Source organism: Dromiciops gliroides, chromosome 1, assembly GCF_019393635.1.
Source record: "Dromiciops gliroides isolate mDroGli1 chromosome 1, mDroGli1.pri, whole genome shotgun sequence".
Classification (NCBI taxonomy): domain Eukaryota; kingdom Metazoa; phylum Chordata; class Mammalia; order Microbiotheria; family Microbiotheriidae; genus Dromiciops; species Dromiciops gliroides.
The window spans coordinates 471884370-471899061 of NC_057861.1; the positions used below are offsets into that span (position 1 = coordinate 471884370).

General features: G+C 34.4%; 1 protein-coding gene across 6 annotated transcripts in view; it reads left to right on the forward strand.

Annotated features, from left to right (window-relative positions):
* Positions 1-14692, forward strand: part of PJA2 (praja ring finger ubiquitin ligase 2) — a 119765-nt gene that overhangs the window by 91932 nt on the left and 13141 nt on the right. The window lies entirely within an intron of this gene.

Sequence of the window (14692 nt, forward strand, 5' to 3'; positions counted from 1 at the left end):
TGAGAGCTAGTTGTGTTTTTTAGCTTCTGATCTATGCAAAAGTGTTTCAGAATCTGATTGATAGACAACCTGAGTTGCTACCTTCTTGCCCTAAAGATATTTTTAAAGGGGGTAGGAGGATTTCAGACTTATTGGGTAGCTTGACTCTGCATGATTATCAATACCAGTGAGGGCACAGATTCATCTAAATGCTTTAATATTTCCACAATTAGAGACAGTGATCAGAATATTTAATAGGTTATCTTTTCTACTAACACTCAGTGACCACAAGTAAATCATTGATTTCTACTTCCTCAACTGAAAAACAGGGATAATGCCACTTTACCTGGTGTTTTGGAAAAAATTCTATGCATTTACAAAGTATGATATATTTCAGAACAATATAAATATATAAATGAAGATTATATTGTTGCTCATCTAGCTACAATTGCCAAGCAAATTCAGCCTCTTTTGCACTTAAAATTAGAGCTATTTCTTTGTAAAAATACAATTTGCTCCTCATTCCGTTAAAATAATTTATCTCCCTGAAAAAACAAGCTTTTTATTGCCATCTTCTAGCTATAGAAATAAAGTATTTGAATGGAGGATAAAGGCTTATATTTTCATAGAATTTTAACTTTGAAGATTTCTTACTTTTAGCTTTGTTCTAATTCAGCCTTTCCCTGGGGAATAGATACTGATTTAACTAGTAGTTATTGGCCTTTTGGTAGTGTGTTCACAACTCCTAACCCCCAAATAATAACACAAACATCTTCAATATAATTTTCTAAAATGGAAAATAGTTTCTTGACAACACATTAGGTTTTCCAATTCACTATTTCAAACCAAGTTTTCTTTGAGGATTTCAGTTAGGAATCTTATCAGTGAATCAAGCAACAGCTTAAATATTATATATTGTTTACTTAGGACCTGTTGATTTAAAGTTAGTGGATGATGTTAAGCTCTTGCTGTATCAATATTTGTAAGTTTTTAAGATCTTGTCAAAGGAAAGGATATGTTGTTGCAAATAATCTCTGATTAGGTAAACTGTTCTGATTTAATTATTGCATAAAAAAGAAAAAGAAATATTAGCATATTTGTCATCATTGTCAGAGAAGGTTACCCTACTCAATAATCCCTTCTTTTTTTCTTTTCTTGCTTGGATGCAATAAAAACTTGCTTAAGCATTAAAAGAGAGCACCTTCACATAAATAAAATGTAATTTAGATTTCCTTTCAAATTTTCTTTTCTTTCTTCTTTTTTTCTCATAGTATGCTTCTTGGCAAAAAATGGCAGTTTCTTCCTGTTTGTTAGAAAAAGACTGAATTCACTTGAAAGTGACTCCTTTTTTTAAAAAGTGATAAGTAAGCTTCATTTTAATATTTTTTAGAAATCTTTTTGAAATTTATTTTTGTTATTTTGAGCTTAAACACCCACAAACATCAACACCTTCCTAGATAAAAGAATAGAATAAGAAGTTTGTATACGAAACCATGGATCTTAATTCTGTACAGATTGGGTTTGGGGTTGAGGGGGGAGGTTAAAGCCTATAATTAGCACTGGAAGACAAAGAGAAAATAAGTGACTTTCCCAGGATTACCCAGCTACTGAGTGGCCAAAGCATGACTCAGAGCGGGATCTTTCCAGTGCCAAGTCCAGTAATCCATTATAGTGGCACGTTAGTTCCAAAATTCCTGGAATCTGTTTATTTGTTTCCTTCTGAATCTCCTGTTCTCTTTTATTTTTTTAATGTTTCATTGACATTTTTCTTTCTTTACTTTTTTTTTACTTTACTTTACCTTCCCCTTCTCCCCAGCAATATTTCCCCCACAGAAATAGAATATCTTCTCTTATAGCAAATAAGCATGAACAAGCAAAACAGATTCACACATTGACAACAAAACATCTGAAAATGTATGTCCTATTCTGCACCTCTTGTCTTTTACCTCTCTGTCAAGAGGTAGGAAGCATGCTTTATTATTAGTCCTTTGGAGCAATGATTAGTCATTGTTTTGATCAAAGTATTGAATAAGCATCTCATTACACAATTGTAGCCATTCTCAGTTGTTCTCACTTTACTCTGCATCATTTCATACAAGTATTCCCAAGTCTCTCTGAATCTATCTCTATCATCATTTCTTACAATGTAATAATATTCCCCTACCATACTTTTCATTATTCTCTTCAGAATTCATGATCTTCTGGTCCTCTGGTTGAATTTTGCTATTCTAATTCTGTAAAAATAACCATTTGGTAATTTGGTATGATGCTAAATAAATAAATTAAATCTAGGTAGTGTTGACATTTTTATTGTGTTGACATGGTCAGACTACAAGTAGTCCAGTTAGAACTGCATTTCTGCAAAATGTTTTGTAATTATATTTATAGAATTTCTGAGTATGTTTTGGTAGATAATCTCCTAGATCTTTAATATATTCTGCAAATTTGCCTTGTCTATTCCCTCAATTTCCTTTTCTTATTGTTATAGCTAGGATTTCTAGAACTATGATGATAATGAACATCCTCCCTTGATCTTACTTGAAAAACCTGTAGCATTTTTCCATTAGAGATTATTCTTGCTCTCAGTTTTAGATAGTTTATTTAATGTTGAACTTAATTGTTCTTTGAATGCTTGATAGAATTCACATGTTAGTCCATCTGGTCCTAGAGATTTTTATTTTGGGAATTCCATTATGGTTTTTTCTCCTTTATCATAATTTCTGCCAGGTTTTATGTGATCCTAACTGTGATTCCTTGAACTCTTTCTTTTTGGCAGCTAGCAGGTTTGGTTTGGTTTGGTTTTTTGACCTGGAAGTTCTGAATTTGGGCTATGACATTCCAGGGAGTTTTCATTGAAATTTCTTTCTGGAGGAAACCAGTAGCTATTTTCTATTTTCATTTTTCTCTCTGCATCTAATAAATTTAGTCAGTTTTCTGTTATGATTTATCAGAATAAAGTATGTATGGTTTTTGTTTGGTCATGTTTTTCAAGGATTCCAATAATTCTTATTATCGAGGTCATTTTTAATAGGATATATATTACATTTTTCTTCTGTTTTTTCAATCTTTTGATTTTGTTCAGATATTTCTTGTCCTAATTCTTTCCTCCAGTGCATTTGTTTCACTTTCAATTCCATTTTTCATTTCTTCCAGGTTCTCTTGTAGTCTGTGACTAAGCCATTTTTTTTCATTCCATGCCACTTGTACAACTACAGTGGAATTACTCTCTTCTTCTGGGTTTAGCCTTTAAGTGTTTCTTGACTGATAATACTTTTTCTTAGTGTTTGTATCTTCTGTTTACTCGTACCTTTAGTCACATCTAATAATTTGGAATTTTTCGCCAGGGCTATCTCTATTGCTTCCCACACTCTTGAATGGGGTTGTCAGGTCCTTTTTGGTTCTGACTCAGTTTCTTGAGCTTCTGCTACTAACTTCCGTTTCCACTAACATGTCCATAATTAGAGCACTGTCAGCCTTCAGTGTCCTCAGTAAGAACACTATCAAATTCCAGCCCCACTGGGACATCCCAGTTCAGTTTCCCTCTTGGTATGTCCATAATCAGAATACTGCATCTTCCTTCCTTTCCATCTTCTTTGGGAAATTCACACTTGGAGCACTACTGAGGACTTCTGGTCTATTCATCTGAACTCTTACTGCTTCTTTAGTGGAATCAGTCTTCCAGTACCCATAGTTTCTGGCTATTTCTGCATAGTCTTAGGTAGATGAAGTAGTCTGGGAAGTCATGAGCTGGCCCAAGATTGAAATGAGTGTGGCTGACATGGGTACTTTTTCAAATGGAGGTTTGGAGAGGAACTCAACAATCTGAAGAAGAGGCTATAGGACTGAAGGCTTTGCCAATGTAAGAAGAAGGCCATTGAAGTAGAAGTGGAGAAATTCTCCAGGGAGTCTGGGCTAGTCCAGATTTAATGAATCAACAATAAACCGTTGATTGAATTAGCTGAATGTAGCTTCCTTTTCTTTGTGTTATCCATGGTAGTCCTCAAACAGACTTCATGTTACTGCTGGAGTTATTCAATTTTTTGTACTTAAATAACAAGGCAGGCAAGTCAGCTACCAGAACCTTAGTCCCCTACAACAATGAAGTCTAAAAGACAACTAGTTTTAATACATATTAAGAAAAAGATCTAGCCCATTCCACATAGCAGGAGTCCCTGATAGCTATTTTTCATTCACACCAACATATTCCTTTTCATCAAAGTTGGGGTTTATTTTGGCAATGCTTCACTGAATTTACCCTCCCTCTTTCGCTTTTCCTTTCTCCATATCACACCTATTTCCCAGAGTTAAATATACACCAAACTCTTTTTGTCTATGAAGCCTTCCTTTTCTTAAGATCCTCCGAATCACTCTCAGGCTCTGTCTTACTAAACTCTCTTTAGAACTCTTGAAAACATTAGAATTCCCTGTGCTTGCTTGTTTCTTCTCATCATTTTAGAATATGAACACTTTTACTATACTGTCCCCTTCCAATTGCTTAAATGTACCTTTCTAGGATTTTCTGGACTACTGTGTTTGTATTAGAATGCAAAAAGTTTCTACTCAGCTCTGATCTTTCAATCAGTAGTGCTTGGCAGTCCTTTAATTTCTTTTTTCTCTCTGTAATATAGTACTCAGTTTTGCTAGGTAAATTATGTTTGTAAGCCCTTATCTTTTGGCTTTTGGAATATAATATTCTAATGTCTTCTCTTTATAGAGGTAGCTGCCAAGTCTTTTGAAATGTTTACTGTGGAACCTTAGTACTTAAACTCTTTCTTTCTTGCTGTTTGTAGTTTGGGTTTATTTGTTTATTTGTTTTTGATTTGGACTTGGAAGCTCTGGATTTTAGCTTTGATGATCCTGAGAGCTTTCATTTGGGGGTTTCTTCTAGGAGATGAGATATGCTTTCTTTCTATTTTTACTTTGCCCTGTGGTGCTATTAAATCTTAGTACATTTCATCTATGATTTCTTTTAAAATGAGATCTAATTCTTTATTGCAATAATTTTGGGAGAATCTTATGATTCCTAAATAATCTTTGCTTAACATATTTCCTAGGTCATTTTTTAAATAGGATATACCTTACCTTACATTTTCTTCTATTTTTTTCTTTCTTTTAATTTTATTCTAGTATTTCTTACCCTCTCATAGAGTCATATTCTCTGTATGGTCCATTCTGTTTTTGAGGGAGTTTGCTACTTTTGTAATGTTTTGGTCCTGTAAACTGCTAAGTCTCCATCCATTTTTTTCTTCAGGAGCTCCAATATAATTTTCTCTTAAAAAATATATATATATATATATATTATTTTCTCCCAAGTACATGTAAAAACATTTAATGTTATTTTTTATATTTTTTTTGTTTGTTTTGGTGAAGCAGTTGGGGTTAAGTGACTTGCCCAGGATCACACAGCTAGTAAGTGTTAAGTGTCTGAGCCTGGATTTGAACTCAGGTCCTCCTGACTCCAGGACGGGTTCTCTATCCACTGCACCACCTAGCTACCCCTAAACATTTAATGTTTTAATGTAATGTAAACAATTTGTTTTTCAAATTTTTAATTCCAAATTTTCTCTTATTCTCCCTGACTAAAAAGACAAGCAATTTGACAGAGATTATACATGTGTAGTCATGCAAAACACATCCATGTAAGTCATCTCATATAATTTTCATTTCTTTCTTCTAGAACTCTCATTTCACTTATATAATTTTCTAACTCTTGCTTCACTTTTTTTCTGAAGTTCTTTGTTTTTGTTTGAGTTTACTTTTAGATTTTATAGCATTACCATGAATTTGTAACCATATTTACATTTCTTTATCATTAGTGCCGTCTTCTGTTTTCTCATTTTTCCAGTCTTACTAAGTTGGAATTTTATGTCAGTCTCAGGTTCTGCCCACTTCTGGAAGAAATTTTAGGCATCTGTTTGGTCCTAATCTGTATTATATGAAGCCTTGCCACTGTGTCTTCCAGGTACTAAGTGCTATGTTCTTCAAGGATCTCTGGAATGGTTCTGACTAGTGACCTGCAAACGTTTAGGTCTCTACTCTCCAAATCCGATGTTTGCAGGCTCTTGAAACTAATTCAGGATCAGAATGACCCAACTTGCAGGTTCCAAGTTTACTGGCACACACTAAGTCTTTGCTTCCCTCTTTATACCCTAGTATATAACTGCACATTTCAGATTTCTCTGACTCAGCCCTAGTCCCCATCCTGTAGTGCTACCATGCACTATGTTACCAGTCTAGACTTTTCTAGCTAGACCCCTTCTGTAGTACCTGCTGGCTTCTAGCCTGGTTTTTCCTTGTAATTCTTGTTTCACATAGTGCTCTATTTTTATCCTTGCTGAAGTAGTTTTGTGAGATCTGGGTTACTTCTCTCCCAAAGACTTCACTATCTTAGCAGGGAGTCCTTGAGATGATAGCCCTTTCTGTTTAAGTGGCAAGTAATATATTCTGGTTTTGTTTTTATTTATTTATTTTCTTTATTTGTAATTTATTTTCACAAGCAGTGAAACTTCCCTAGACAAAGCATTTGGGTGGGGATGGGAGGGTGAAATACATAGCCTGGTATATTATATTCAAATTCTAGTACAGTTTTTTTTCTTAAAGAGAATACTCCAGTAAATTATTTGTAATTAGTATTGCATTTGCTTGAAAAGTCAATATATCCTATCACCTATTGTAGCAAAGTTATTACTACCATCCAGTGTTCAAAAGGACATGAATACTTATAGGAATTTTTTTTGCTGTTTATGAGGTGCATTAAAACTATTTTCAGATTTGTTATCAAGTACTGAAGAGTGGCACATAGTATATTTCAAACATTGTCAATGAAATCTTATCTATTTTAATTTACAAATTAATCTCAACTATGATAAATAGCTGTTCAATAGTCACTGTATGTTATAATTACAGAAAAATCTCTGAGTACCTCATAGGATACCTATTCTGCAGGAATAGGCTAGCGCATATGATTTAAAATGAAGAATTCAAGATCATAATTATTACTGTATGTAAAACTTCTGACTTGAGAAGCTGTTGAGTTTTTTCATTACAGCATTTTCCAAGAAAGCTCAAGCTCAATCAGTTTAGCTTACTTTATAGAAAAATAGATTAAAAGATTTGCTTGCATAAAGGTCTGGTTGAAAGATGACATTAATTCTTCTAAAATTAAATTTGGGATATGTTTAGAATAGGAATATGTGTCCTTAAGACAAAAGCAGCTGAATATAGGTTTTTAAGAGGTTCTCAAAGATTATGAAAATGAAAAGAATCTACTTGATTCTTTTTTCCTTTGTTGCCAGCATTAGTAGTAATGTCATGATATTGAAATTAAATTTACTGTGATAACCCACTGATAATACAAAATAGCTGGATGACTAGCAAAGTCACTTGCTCTTTCAGTGCCCCCAGGATACTCTAACATAAGTTATAGAATTCTTTTCTTTTCTTTTTTTTAAATAAAAGTATTTTATTATTTTCCAGTTACATGTAGAGATACAGAATTATTTTCAGTCTGCATTGATACACAAGATTCTCTCACCAAGAGTTTCCTACACCAATGAAATCACAGGTCCAGATCATGTTGCTGCTTCTACCTCTTCCCTCCAAAAAATATAAAATAAGAATAAAATATTTTAGATGAATACAGAGTTTGATTATATTTAAGCAAGAATTCTATGAATTCTGACATTTGAATGAACAGTCAAGATTTGATTGGTTGTGACCAATTACCCACTGAAGTAAGGAGGAAGTGCATTTCTTAGGCTATTACCCATTTATAGCACGATTTTGTTATATTATTCTTTCCATATTGGTTTGCCAATATTTCTATTCTATTTTAATTTGTTTTCTATGGTGTTTGGCAATTCTTTTTTTTTTTAGTAATACAAGTGGTTTGTTTGTTTTTTTTTTTTTTTTAGTGAGGCAATTGGGGTTAAGTGACTTGCCCAAGGTCACACAGCTAGTAAGTGTTAAGTGTCTGAGGCCAGATTTGAACTCAGGTACTCCTGACTCCAGGGCCGGTGCTCTATCCATTGTGCCACCTAGCTGCCCCCAAGTGGTTTTTTAAAAACTGTAATATGTAACTATAAATGTTTTTTGTCAATGACAGTCTGCCATGGGTATTTCATTTTATATTCTAATGATAATACGTAATGAAAGCAAAAACCTGCAAAAATTATCATGCCTTATAAAAGGTAAAGGAATATTGTTTTGATAGGATCACTTAATGACATAAGTCAAGGGCAACAAATTTTAGAAGTTCAGTTAGAATTAATGCTGTGGTAGGCATCTGTGGAGGATGTAGGGGATGAAATTTAATATATGGAGCATTAATTGTGTGACTTGCTGAAATATTGGGGTCCTGGAAATAATGAGGGACCTCTAGGTTCAAAGCTCCCTCCCCTCTGAACTGCCCTTTTAGATATTTCTCCCAGGCCAATAAGAAAGTAGCCTTACAGTTTCTTTTCCACAAAAGTATCAGATTTTATTACTTGGGAATTAATTAAACAACAAAGATGAAATTAATAAAAATCAAAGATAAGGAAATAGGAAAAAGAAATACAGATAAATTCTCTTAACTCTAAACTAAGTCTATGCAATCCCCATATCATTTCCAATTAAGCTAATTAAAACTCACCACCCCTGAGATATCTGCTAGTTTTTCTGCATCACCAAGAAGACTGAGGAGCCCGCGGGTGAGCGTGAGAACGTTCTGGAAGTGGCTCTCCTCCCCTCAGAGAGCATTCAGTCTCCCTCCCCCAAAAGGGGAGGTCCTTCAAAATTGTCTATGGAGAGTTATCCTTCTGACCTCAGTAGCATAACAGAGTGGGCCTGGTGTGGCCCCTCCCAAATGAGTCAGCTAAAACTCCAATAATTTTTACCACAGGCAAATTAATTATTTATTATTATACCTATTGTGAAGATACTTCGAAATGAAGTAGAGTTTAGATTTCAAGTTACCATATCTAACTTTTAGTTGCTTTTTCTTTGAAGTGACTTAGCTCCTAAAGTTGGCTGCACTTAATTGATTCAACCAGTTTTGTGTTATGTATGTACAGAATAGACATCATTTTTTGATAACTTTTACTGTATTCAAGGGGCCACATCTGATACTGTGGACATGAAGTTAGAGGAAAATTTGTACTGATATTGTTGTCCCAGAAAGTGCTTTATTGAATTTCCTGCACTGTAATAAAATGTCCCAAATTAGGAAGATCCTCTACACAATTCAGTCTGCATCAAGACTGTATTTATTAGATTTGTTTACTAAGAGTTTGAGGGTGGGGGGACACTAGGAAAATGGGCATTTATTTAGAAAAGTAGGGTAAAAATACAGAATGACAATGCTTCAGAACAGTGAGTTGATATAAATTACAACGAAGCTAAGTGATGATGAATGAACCAGGCACTTAAAAGAAGGGACTAATTTAAAGGGATAAGAAGAATTTTTTTAAAGAAGGTCTGAGGGTGCAGCTAGGTAGCACAGTGGATAAAGCACCAGCCCTGGATTCAGGAGGACCTGAGTTCAAATCTGGCCTCAGACACTTAACACTAGCTGTGTGACCTTGGGCAAGTCACTTAACCCCCATTGCCCCACAAAACAAAACAAACAAAGAGGTCAAAGACCAAAAAAATAATAATAATAAAAGAGGTTGGGGCATGGTTTTGAAGGACTTAAAAGCTAAACAGAGGAGTTTGTATTTGGTCCTAGAGGTAGTAGTGAGCAACTGGAATAGATGGAGTTAGGGAAGTTACACAGAAAGAGCTATGCTTCATTCAGGCAAATAACTCTGGCACCATGGTGGAACATGGACTGAAGTAGAGAGAAACTTGAGGTAGTGATACTGATTAGGAAGCTATTGAAATAATCTAGGTGAAAAGGTACAAAAGCCTGAACCATCTGTATGAATGGAGAGAAGGTATTGGATATAAAGAAATAGTGCAGAGTTAGAAATGGCAAAATTTGGCAACTGACTAAATATGTGAAGTGAGTGTTAGTTAATAATAATACCCAAGTTTTGAACCTAGAGGAGGAAAAAAGTGGTGGTACCTTCATAAGAAACAGGGAAGTTTAAAAGATGAGTAAGTTTGCAGAAATGGGATGCAGGAAAGACAATGAGTTCTCTGTGGAACAAATTAAATTGATTCAATTTTTGATGTTTCTGGGACATCCATTTTAAAATGTCAAGTCAGGAATTGGATACATGAGATTAAAGCTAAGGGGAGAAACTGGAGTTGAATATATAGATCTTGAAGTCATCTGCAGAGAGATTATAATAAAACCCATGGGAGCTGAGGAAATCATCAAAAGACAGGAGAGAGAGAGAGAGAGAGAGAGAGAGAGAGAGAGAGAGAGAGAGAGAGAGAGAGAAGGGCATAGATAGGACAGAATCTTGCAGAACTCCCACAGTTAGAGGTTGTCATCTGAACAATGAACCACAAAAGGACACTGAGAAGGAACAATGAGACAGAAAGAAGGAGAACCAAGAGGAACTGGTGGCATAAAAGTTCAGAGAAGAAACAGGAGAGGATAATCAGAATGTATCAGATGGCAGGTTTGTTCTCCACTACCCAGTTCCTAGTAACATATCCAAGGCAGGCTGTGGAAGAGGATCTATACCCAAGGGTGGCATTCCAGGCCAGTGAGCAGCTGCAGGCCATAAAATGTGAGTGGCTGCAGGCTCTAAGCTGAGAGGATCAAGTTCAGAAGCAAACAGCAGCAGTATTACTCTGACCCCAGGAGCAGAGCAGGGTCTCCTTTCCAGCTTCTAGCCCAATTTGAAGGCAAAATTCCCAACCCAAAGAGGAACCTGCAGTTCTGTGCCTCAAAACCAACAGAACTTCCTAGCTGTCTGTTAGTGCCTCTGTCAAGCAACAGTCTGCTATTGCTCAAAACCAGATGAGAAAGAAACTTAAAAGAGATGAAATCAAGAGATCAAGAATAGGGGCAGCTAGGTGGCACAGTGGATAAAGCACCGGCCCTGGATTCAGGAGGACCTGAGTTCAAATCCAACCTCAGACACTTAACACTAGCTGTGTGACCCTGGGCAAGTCACTTAACCCCAATTGCCTCACTTTAAAAAAAAAAAGAGAGAGAGATCAAGAATAAGTCTTAGGCCTGATTCCTACCACATACTGGAGCATTGAAAGCTTGCAGGTTTCCATCCTGAGCTGTCCTTGAGATCCTGGAATAACACAACACTTAATACCCTAAGAAAACAGTAAGAGGATCAAGTAAGACCTCTCTACAAATGCCTAGAGCTTGGCCCTTACATCAGGAAGTCAGAAGTCAGGAAGTAAGCCGGAAAAATAAGGAAAGAAAAAGGAACCCCACCATTTAAAAAAACAAAACAAAACATTATGGTGATGGAGATGCTCAAGACACAAACCCAGAAAAAGAGAATAACTACAAAAAATCTGTAAGCAAAGCCTCTAAGAAAAACACAGTTTGGACACAAATTCAACTAGAATTCCTAGAAAAGACATGAAGCAAGAGTTCAAAAGGTTTAAAAAAAGTTTTTAAAATGCAATTAGAGGGCCAGAAGAAAAAGATGGAAAAAAAAATTATAGCTATAGAAGAACAAATTGGAAAGAGAATTACTGGCTTGAAAAATAAGAGGTATAAAACCTTTCCAAAGCAATAAATTCCATAAAAATTAAAATGGACCAAATCAAATCCAAAGACTCCACAGGATGACAAAAATAAAATAAAATAAGGTTAAAAGACTTGAAAAAATGGAAGAAAACATTGGATGTCAAATAGCAAAAACAATTGACCTGGAAAATATATTGAGGAGAAAAAAAATAAGAATCACTGGACTACGTGAATGCCATGACCAAAAATAACCAAAAAGAATTCACTGACTACCTCCTTGGGAAAAAAAAGAGAGAGAGAGAGAAAGAGAAATCCAGGGATTCTAAGTCAAAGAAAAAAATAATGCAAGCAGCCAGAAAGAAAGAGTTCAAGTATCACACAAAATTTAGCAGCCATCACAGTGAATTGCAGTAGCAATAAGAGAGGAAAAAGAAATAGGAGTAAGAATTGGGAATTAGGTAATAAAACTATCTCTTTTTGCAGACTATATGATGATATATCATCATCATGTGAAAGATTCAACTAAAAAGTTGAAACAATAATTTTAGCAAAGTAGCAGGATATAAAGTAAGTAAATAAATAAATCATCGGCATTCCTGTATATCACAAACAAAATCCTACAAGATGAGATAGTAAAAGATACCCCATTTAAAATAACTTTAGACAGTATAAAATACCTGGGAGTATACCTGCTACAAAAAAACATGAAGTTTAAAAAAAATTTTTTTAGCTTTTATACAAATAAAATCAGATTTAAATAATTGGAGAAATATTAATTATTCATGGGTAGGCACAACCAATATAATAAAAATGACAATTTTTTCTAAACTAATTTATATATTCAATGCCATGCCAATTAAATTAGCAAAAAAAAATTTACTGAATTAGAAAAAATAATAACAAAATTCATTTGGGAGAACAAAAAGTAAGGAATATCAAAAGGCCTAATGAAAAAAAAATGTAAAGGAAGGAGGTTTAGCAGTACCAGATCTTAAACTATATTATAAGGCAGTAATTATCAAAACTGTCTGGTACAGGCTAAGAAATAGAAAGGTAGATCAAATGAACAGAATAGACATACAACTTAATAGCAGCAAATCATATAATAAGCTTGTATTTAACAAGTGTGAAGACTTAAGATTTGGGGATAAAATTGAATTCATTGTTTGGTTTAAAAAAATTGTTGGGAAAACTGGAAAGCAATATGGCAAAACTGGGCATAGACCAATATCTTATACCATTTGCCAAGATACGGTCAAAATGGATACATGACCTACATATAAAAAAGAAAAAAGAAAATTAGAAGAACATGGAACATATTACTTATCAAATGTATCGACAGATAATTTATTAGTAAACAAGAGAGAACAATGTTAGTTGTAAAATGGATAATTTTTATTACATTAAATTTAAAAGGATTTGTACAAAATAAAACAAAGCCAACATCAGAAGGAAAGTAGAAAATTTGGAGGGAGGGACTAGAGTGGGAGAATTCCAGTGAAGAAATCAAAACAATTTATATTCATATGAAAATGTTTTAAATCATTATATTTTTTTTTGGTGGAGCAATGGAGGTTAAGTGACTTGCCCAGAATCACACAGCTAATAAGTGTCAAGTGTCCGAGGCCAGATTTGAACTCAGGTCCTCCTGAATCCGGGGCCAGTGCTTTATCCACTGTGCCACCTAGCTGCCCCTTAAATCATTATTGATTAGAGAAATGCTAATTAAAACAACCTTGAGATAATTTTACACCTATCAGATTGGCTAAAATGATCGATGAGGAAAGTGATGCACTGATTCATTGTTGGAATTATGAATTTATCTAACCACTTTGAAGAGCAATCTGGAATTATGCCCAGAGTTACTAAACTGCCTATACGCTTTGACCCAGTCATACCACTATTACATCTGTTTCCAAAGTTGATTAGGGAAAAGGGAAAAGAATCTACATGTTCTAAAAATATTTATAGCTTCTCTCTTTGTGGTGGTAAAGAACTAGAAATTGCAGGGATCCCCATCAATTGGGGAATGGCTGAAAAAGTTTTATTTGATTTTGATGGAATACTACTGTACTGTAAGAAATGTTGTGCTTTTAGAAAGACATGGAAAGACATGCACAAAATAATGAAAAGCAAAATGAGCAGAACCAAGATAATATTGTATGCAGTAACAGCAATATTGTTTTAAGCATTACTTTGAGCAAATAAGCCATTTTGACTATTGTAAATACTCAAATTAACTATAAAGTACATATAAAGAAGGATGCTATCAGCCTCCAGAGGAAAAAAACTGATAAATAGAAGTATGTATAAAATAATTTTACATATTTATATAACTATTTGTGTCTAATGGTAGCCATCTCTGAGATAGGGATGAAGAGTAAGGGGGGAGGGAAATTTACAAGGTAACTTTGTTATGTATTTTAAAGGAATAGCAAGTTGTACATAGTGAATTTGCAGTTTCATGTGCAGTCATCTTTTTTATTGAACTGTGTTATAGAAATGCTCGTTTTGTTTCATAAATTACAAAAATTTAAAAAAGAATACACCCACATAGTTGGGTACAAAAATACAATTCACTCAACAGAAAAGTAGAAGGGAGAAGAAAAGAGGGTGAATTAGAGGGAGGATAGATTAAGGAAATGATTAGTCATAAACAAAACCAACTAAAGGTATACAAAAATATTTATTGCCCTTTTTGAGGTGGCAAAGAATTGGAATTTGAGGAGGTGCCCATAAATTGGGGAATGGTTGAACATGTTATGGTATATAAATGTGATGGAAAATTATTATACTGTACAAAATTATGAAGGTAATAGTTTCAGAGAAACCTGAGGGAGATAAAAAAAATTAAATTGTGCTGTTCTGTGGGCTTCTGTGATACATCTTACTGTTTGGACAGGACTTTAAAACATGGTAATCTTATTGTAAAAAAAAATTTGATATTTTTTCATTTCATGATACATTGCATCTCCTTCAGTAACATAGGCACAGTTAACATCATTACTGCCTAACTTTTCAGCCCTAAGTAGGCCAAAGAGTTGAACCACAAAAACTAATCTCCCCACCTGTACTCCCAATAGCAAAAACTAAGGTGAAAACATAGTAGGAAAGAGTTTAATT